General features: G+C 49.5%; 1 protein-coding gene across 1 annotated transcript in view; it reads left to right on the forward strand.

Annotated features, from left to right (window-relative positions):
* epha10 (EPH receptor A10) overlaps positions 1–7,500 on the forward strand; it is a gene marked incomplete at both ends in the record, with an annotated part of 62,177 nt that overhangs the window by 20,386 nt on the left and 34,291 nt on the right.

Below are 7,500 nucleotides of genomic sequence, written 5' to 3' on the forward strand. Positions count from 1 at the left end.
CTGGACTACATGGGACAAGGGGCAGGGTTTAGAGAACAGCTGGTGTGTGTGTGTGTGTGTGTGTGTGTGTGCACGCACATTTGTGTGTATGTGTGCGTGTGCGTGCGTTTATGCATGCACACATTCACTTGATGTAATGGATTTTTGTTGAGATGAAACCACGGCTCAGGAAGATTTGTTTTCAAACTCTTCACAAAGTTGTGCGAGCAGAGGCTTTGAAACTCTTCACACAAACATTTGCCTACAAGTACCCACCCACCCAAGTATACACACACACACACGTACTTGACAAAATCCGCTACACATACTCACACACACACATTGCCACTTCATCTCAAGGCCTCTCTTTCTGTCTCTCTCTCTCTCTCTCTCTCTCTCCGTCGAAAGAACTTTAGATATCTCCCGTTCTGTTTGTTTTTTTTATTGTCCGTCGTGCTTTCGTTCTGAAGCGCGTCACCGCTCCCTCTGCCCGGGTCACTCCCCTTGGCTCTCCTTGTACCCTTGTACACGCTGCGGTTCCTCTCGAAACCACGCTCCACACAGCCACCGCGCCTCCTCTGCCATCACCACCCGCCTCCACACAGCCACCGTGCCTCCCCTGCCAACACCGCCCGCCTCCGCTGCCTTTAGTTGACATTAGTTTACTTTAGTTTATATTATTTACAAAATGGACAATGTGCACATTAGTTGTTTACAAGAAACAAAAAGATTGTCGCTCCAGATTGAGCAAAATGCTCATTTCCATCTGTCGTCCTCATACAATAAACATGAACACAATAAAAAACACACTCTTAAATGCAGAGGAGAGTAAGCACCTTTCATACAACAACAACAACAACAACAGTGCAATGTGTATGGTAATACGTGATGGTAATACATGGAACGAAAATCAAGTGATCAAGTAAAGTAACACTTTCTCATCTCTCCTTCTCTTTCTCTCTCATCTTTTCTCTGGCTCTGTCATTCTGGAAAGTTCTCTCTGATCCTCGCTCTGGACTACACTAAAGCGTATCCGAAAAAAGCTTCCCTTTCCTCCGTTTAGCGGCTAGCGATTGCACCACCACGGGGGAAAACCACCCTTGAATCCGTGGGCCTTGTAATACACGCCGGGCACACGTATTCCTGCAGGGTTCGAATACGTAGCCATGCAAACGCGTCTTAGTGTACTCCAGGCCTTAGTGTACTCCAGGCCTTAGTGTACTCCAGGCTAGTGTACTCCAGACCTTAGACGAGCCATTGCCTCCTCTTTCTCTCCCTCGGCCTCTTTCTCCCTAACCCTCTCCTCTCTGTCTTTCTCCTCCTCATTCCTCTCCAATCTCCCCCTCTCTCTCTCTCTCTCTCTCTTTCTCTCTCTCTCTCTCTCCCTCCCTCACTCTCTCCCTCTCTCTCTCTCTCTCTCTCTCTCTCCATCCATCATCTCAACCACTAATATAGACATAAATCTCTCTTGTCCGGAGAGAGAGGGGGGGAGGCGGGGGGGGGGGGTGTGCAGCAACATGGAGAGAGTGAGAGAGAGAGGTAGAGACAAAGAAAGAGGGAGAGAGCAACAGAGGTAGAGAGCGAGAGAGAGAGAGAAATAGGAGAACAGGTCTATTGTGTGAGAGCTGAGTACCTAGGGCCTCGATACATTAAGAGGTGAAGATTTAACGTCTCGGTTTTTACGCGCCATGCATATTTTAGGCTAATCCACTCCATCTACATCAATCCATCCCTTCATCCCTCTCTCCTCCACCTAGCCAATTACACAGTAAATCAGTAAGAAGAGCCTGCCACAAGGTTAGAGAGACACATTCTTGGACAGCCCATCTGAACCACTAAGACTGGCCTAGTGCTTTCACCAGCTGTCCATCTTCTCTATTGGTTGCCACGGCCCCGTGGTGATGGACGGTTATTATGGGCTGTTAGGAGCCGTGCCCTTCCGCTTGTCCTGTTTTGTCAGAGTGGGGAATAGGGGAGGAGTTTGGCGAGGGATTTCAGATGGCTTAGTCCAGTATATTAGAAGGGGTTTTCTGTGGACGCATGCCCTAGGCTGCGCGTGTGTGCATGCTACAACACGCTCATTAGTTGAGTTGATGTTTTTAGGAGCTGCTGCTTGCTGCACCGCACAAGGAGTCGCTCTCTCACGGATGCGTCGGCCGTGTTGAGATGCGCGTGTTGAGATGTGTGTGTCGTGAGTGTGGAGACGGGGGAGGTACGTGTCTGAGGCGTGTGTTCTGCTCAGACCGTTAACAAAGCGTCCGCCATATAAGCCCCCATCCAGAAGGTTAAGCACGCCAACACCGTTGTGCATCCCCAGACGATACGCCCTGAAACGCTAGCTCACTCACGACCTTCATGAATACTTTATGACCTTTAATAAGGATGCCTTAACCTCCCATTTCTCTACAGCAAATTCTTTTCTTTTTCTCAAGACTCTCTCTCTCTCTCTCTCTCTCTCTCTCTCTCTTTCTCTCTCTCTCTCTCTCTCTCTAGCAACTGTATTTGCTGTACAAATGACATATTATAATAATAATAATAATAATAATAATAATAATTATTATTATTATTATTATTATTATTATTATTATTATTATTATGTCTTTCTCTGCTTTGTTCTCTGTCTGCCTCATCTCTTTCTCTCCCGGGGCCTCATTTATCAAAGAGCGTGTAAATTCAGGTGTAAAAGAGGGCGTACGACGAAAACGCGGAAAATGCACAATGTAGCGTACGACGAGAATATTTACACGCTTTTCGGATCTATCAAAAAAGTCGTATGCCCTTTTCTGCACGAGAAATCCGAGACGGGCGGGGAAGAGAGCGTACGCGCACGCGCCCCGTGTTCCGCCCTCTCCACGCCCAAATCCAACCATATATGGTCAAAACTATGACGGCACAACGGGGATACCCCGGAAGGAACCGACATAATATAGCGTGGAGCATAGGGACAGATAAATACGTTTATGGAAAAACGCGGAAAGAAGAGAAACCTTTCGGAGACGGAGGTGCATGTGCTTGTTGGTGAGGTCCACGCGAGGAAAGAAAATCATCTTCGGAAGGTAAGCTATTTGTACGAGCCTACATTTGTCTGATTGCTCCTAGTTTAGGTAGCCTACTGTATGTTTGGTGCATCCTGTATTTGGCGTAGGCTACACGGACATGCTGTATTATGTGTGAGGAAAGCAAACATTCCACACATTCTGTGGTAGGCTATGAATGATTTAGGACCAAAAACAGGGAACGATAACACAGATGACCACTTCATAATGTTAGACCACATGAAACATTTTCCCCTCTGGGAAATTTAGACTCTCATCTAAATCACCCGGGAAATCACACTTAAGCATTTATTTGGCTGCCAACAGAAAAACATATCAATTGAATATGGCTACACAATAAAATGTTTAATGCATAATCAAGTTAACAGACAAACTCAAAGAAAATGACTGAAATTGTTTCTCCAGACTCTGACGTGGGGTGGGACTCAGAGGAGGGGGAGTCTGCAGTGGTCCTTGACCTGACGGTCGTGCCCCCGCCGGTTGCAGCCTCTACATCCAGCGCACCGGCCTCCACCTCCAGTGCCATCTCCAGCGCCTCCGTCTCCGTCTCCACCGCCCACGCCTCCACCTCCGGCTGCCAGCGTCCCTGCCTCAAGGTTCCCTGAGGGCTGGGCTTCCTATCAGACGCTGTGCTGGAGGCTCATGACCCTAGAGGCCCAGAGGGAAATGGCAGAAGGGATTGGGGCAGTTGTGGGGCAGTTGTGCAGCAGTTGGTGGAGGTCACCACACTACACCACCAGAGCCAACAGGACATCCTCACTGCACTTCATTCCCTCACACATGCTGTCACGGACCTCACACTGTCACTCACTACCACACTCACGGACCTCACACAGTCACTCACTACCACACTCAAGGACCTCACACAGTCACTCACTACCACACTCACGGACCTCACACATTCACTCACAAACGCACTCACACACCTCACACAGTCACCCACCAACAGACAATAAAATGGTAGAAATGTGAACCTTACTTGTTTGTGTCTTCATAGCTGGCGCATGACCTCAGTGTGGGCCCTTTGGCCCCGCTGGTAAACCTCATGACGGGGAGGGGGCTGAGGGCTTGGGTCCTCATTTTGTGGTGGGGTCTTGACTGGTTCTCATTCTTATCAGCTTTGAATATACATCTTGGCAAACATAACAGAATGATGTACAAGGAGGGGACAGATACCTAGTGAAAGTACTATTGGTTGCTAGTAAAAAGACAATAATGAGGGCTTGGTATAAGGTGGAACCCCCAACCAAGGAGCAGTGGTGGGTGTTGTGGAGATTTATGAGATTTATTTATGCATTGACGATGCAGGAAGGAAAGTTTGAAGGGAGATGGGAAAAATGGATGGATTATAGAAGGAAGTGTGATGATACCACTAGTATTAAAATTGTCATATTTGAGTAAGAAAAAAAAGCTGCATGGATGGAAGTACCCATAAGCTGTTATTGTAAGTTTTTATGTTTTATGGTATTGTCGTTGTATGGATGGAAAATGCTAATAAAGATTTAAGTAAAAAAGACTAAGAATATGTATCTTGGCTATGCACACACCAAGCCAGCCGTCACGCGCAGCGCCTGCCTCCAGTCTAGCCCCTACCCTGCTGTGCGCCAGGATGAATGAGTCATGCGTGGAGCCAGGCCACCGTGCCACTACACTTGTGATGAGCATGTCGGCGTCACATATGATTTGGGAATTTATAGTGTGCACATTTTTGCGATTCACATAGACGTATTCATTCACTGATGGTGCCCTTATGTGGGTGCAGTCGCCATCGCCGTCACCTCTTTGGAGTTCTATCTCGGCCAGTAGGCCGCCGGATTCATTTAGGCTCGCATTACGCACAGGAGGACTGTCATTTATATGCTTACCAAACAGCAAACAGGTCCACATGATCACATATTAATGACAATCTAATTGGTCAATGATTTGCGTTTGATGGAGTGCCTGCATTAAGTGTGTGACATATAGCGCGGAAGGGTTTGGGACAGCGCATAGGTACAGTTTGGGGAACAAATCCATATCGAACCATGAATGAGCCGGTTAGAGGACACGTCTAATCTTGCATTGCGATATATGTTTGTGCTGAATTGGCCTAGTAGCCTACATGATTGTGCGTTCATGAACTGTCGCTCTTATTCTCTCCGTCAAACATAGTAATTCACCGACGCACCACCTGCGTCGCCAGTTCCCCCTGTGTTCAAAAAGGGCGTAGAACACCGTGTAAATCGGTACGCCAACTGGAGAGGTGTCCTACAAAAGCGCGGAGAAAGGCGACTAAATTTTCGCCCTTACGGCTTGATAAATCGCAATGTGGGGGGGGCAAATGGCGTACGCCTGAACTCGCGAAAAAGACCGTGTAAAAGAAGGCGTACCTCAATGATAAATGAGGCCCCTGTTCTCTACAGTGGGCTGTGTTCATCCCAGGCTGAGGTCTTGCTGTTCTGTAGCCAGACCATGCTAGACCATGCTAGACCAGCTAGACCAGCTAGACCATGCTAGACCAGCTAGACCAGCTAGACCATGCTAGACCAGCTAGACCAGCTAGACCATGCTAGACCAGCTAGACCAGCTAGACCAGCTAGACCAGCTAGACCATGCTAGACCAGCTAGACCAGCTAGACCATGTTAGACCAGCTAGACCAGCTAGACCATGTAAGACCAGCTAGACCAGCTAGACCAGCTAGACCATGTTAGACCAGCTAGACCAGCTAGACCATGCTAGACCATGCTAGACCAGCTAGACCATGCTAGACCAGCTAGACCAGCTAGACCAGCTAGAGCATGCTAGACCAGCTAGACCAGCTAGACCAGCTAGACCATGCTAGACCATGCTAGACCATGCTAGACCATGCTAGACCAGCTAGACCAGCTAGACCATGTTAGACCAGCTAGACCAGCTAGACCAGCTAGACCATGCTAGACCATGCTAGACCATGCTAGACCAGCTAGACCATGCTAGACCAGCTAGACCAGCTAGACCAGCTAGACCAGCTAGACCATGTTAGACCAGCTAGACCAGCTAGACCATGCTAGACCATGCTAGACCAGCTAGACCATGCTAGACCATGCTAGACCATGCTAGACCAGCTAGACCAGCTAGACCAGCTAGACCAGCTAGACCATGCTAGACCATGCTAGACCAGCTAGACCATGCTAGACCATGCTAGACCATGCTAGACCAGCTAGACCAGCTAGACCAGCTAGACCATGCTAGACCAGCTAGACCATGCTAGACCATGCTAGACCAGCTAGACCAGCTAGACCATGCGAGAGATGAGGGATAGAGGGATGGGGGATAGAGGGATGAGGGATAGAGGGATGAGAATGAGGGATAGAGGGATGAGGGATAGAGGGATGAAGGATAGAGGGATGAGGGATAGAGGGATAGAGGGATAGAGGGATGAGGATGAGGGATAGAGGGATGAAGGAGAGAGGGATGAGGGATAGAGGTATAGAGGGATGAGGATGAGGGATAGAGGGATGAGGGAGAGGAGAGAGAGGAGGGAAACGAGGGAGAGGAGAGAAGAAATTGATGGGGATTCCGGGGAGAGGAAAGGGACGAGGCAGACAGAGAGGGGAGAGAGGAGAGATAGGAGAGAGAGGAGAGAGGTGAGAGAGAGGTGAGAGGGGAGAGAGGGGAGAGAGGGGAGAGAGAGGTGAGAGGGGAGAGAGAGGAGAGAGGGGAGAGAGGGGAAAGAGAGGGCCAGAAGTGACAGACCGAGAGGGGAGGGGTTGACATTTCAATATCTTCGGAGGACTTGTTTCTAGATGCCTGATCCCTGTGGAGGCGGGGTGAGGTGTGGAGGCGGGGGGGGTGCGGGGGGGGGGGGGTGGTCTGGTGATCCGACCGAGGGAGAAAGAGGAGGACATAGAGGGCGGTGGATGGAGAGAGAGAGATATCAGGGAAGAGGTCGGAGGGGGGGTGAGGGGACAGGCCTCGGAGGTGAAGGAGGAGGTGGAGGAGGAGGTGGAGGACGTGGGGGGGGGGGGGGTTGTTGGAGCGTCTCCGTGCACTCCTCTGTCTCTGCCGTGCGCGGTGTAATGAGGAGAGGGAGACCTCTTCAGAGACGTGTCACAGTGTTCCTCTCGCTGAGCGTCCGCCCACTCACCCCGTCACCTGCTTCCACAGGATCCTCCTGCTTTGTCTCTGCTCTCCCTCTGAGGAGTGTGTGTGTGTGTGTGTGTGTGAGTGGAAAAGTGTACATCTGTGTGTGTGAGTGTCTGAATGGAAAGGTGTGTGTGTGTGCGTGTGTGTGTGTGCGTGTGTTTGTGTATATATGTGTGTGAAAAGGTGTGCGTCTGTGTCTGAATGAGGTGTGTGTGTGTGTGTGTGTGTGTGTGTGTGTGTGTGTGTGTGTGTGTGTGTGTGTGTGAGAGTGTGTGTGTGTGTGAAGCCTTTCAGGTCTACTAATGAGAAGTGAAAGACAGGCAGAAGTTTCACCAACCAAGAAATGAATTGAGTCATCAG

This window comes from Borostomias antarcticus (genome assembly GCF_949987555.1).
Source record: "Borostomias antarcticus genome assembly, chromosome: 21".
Lineage (NCBI taxonomy): Eukaryota > Metazoa > Chordata > Actinopteri > Stomiiformes > Stomiidae > Borostomias > Borostomias antarcticus.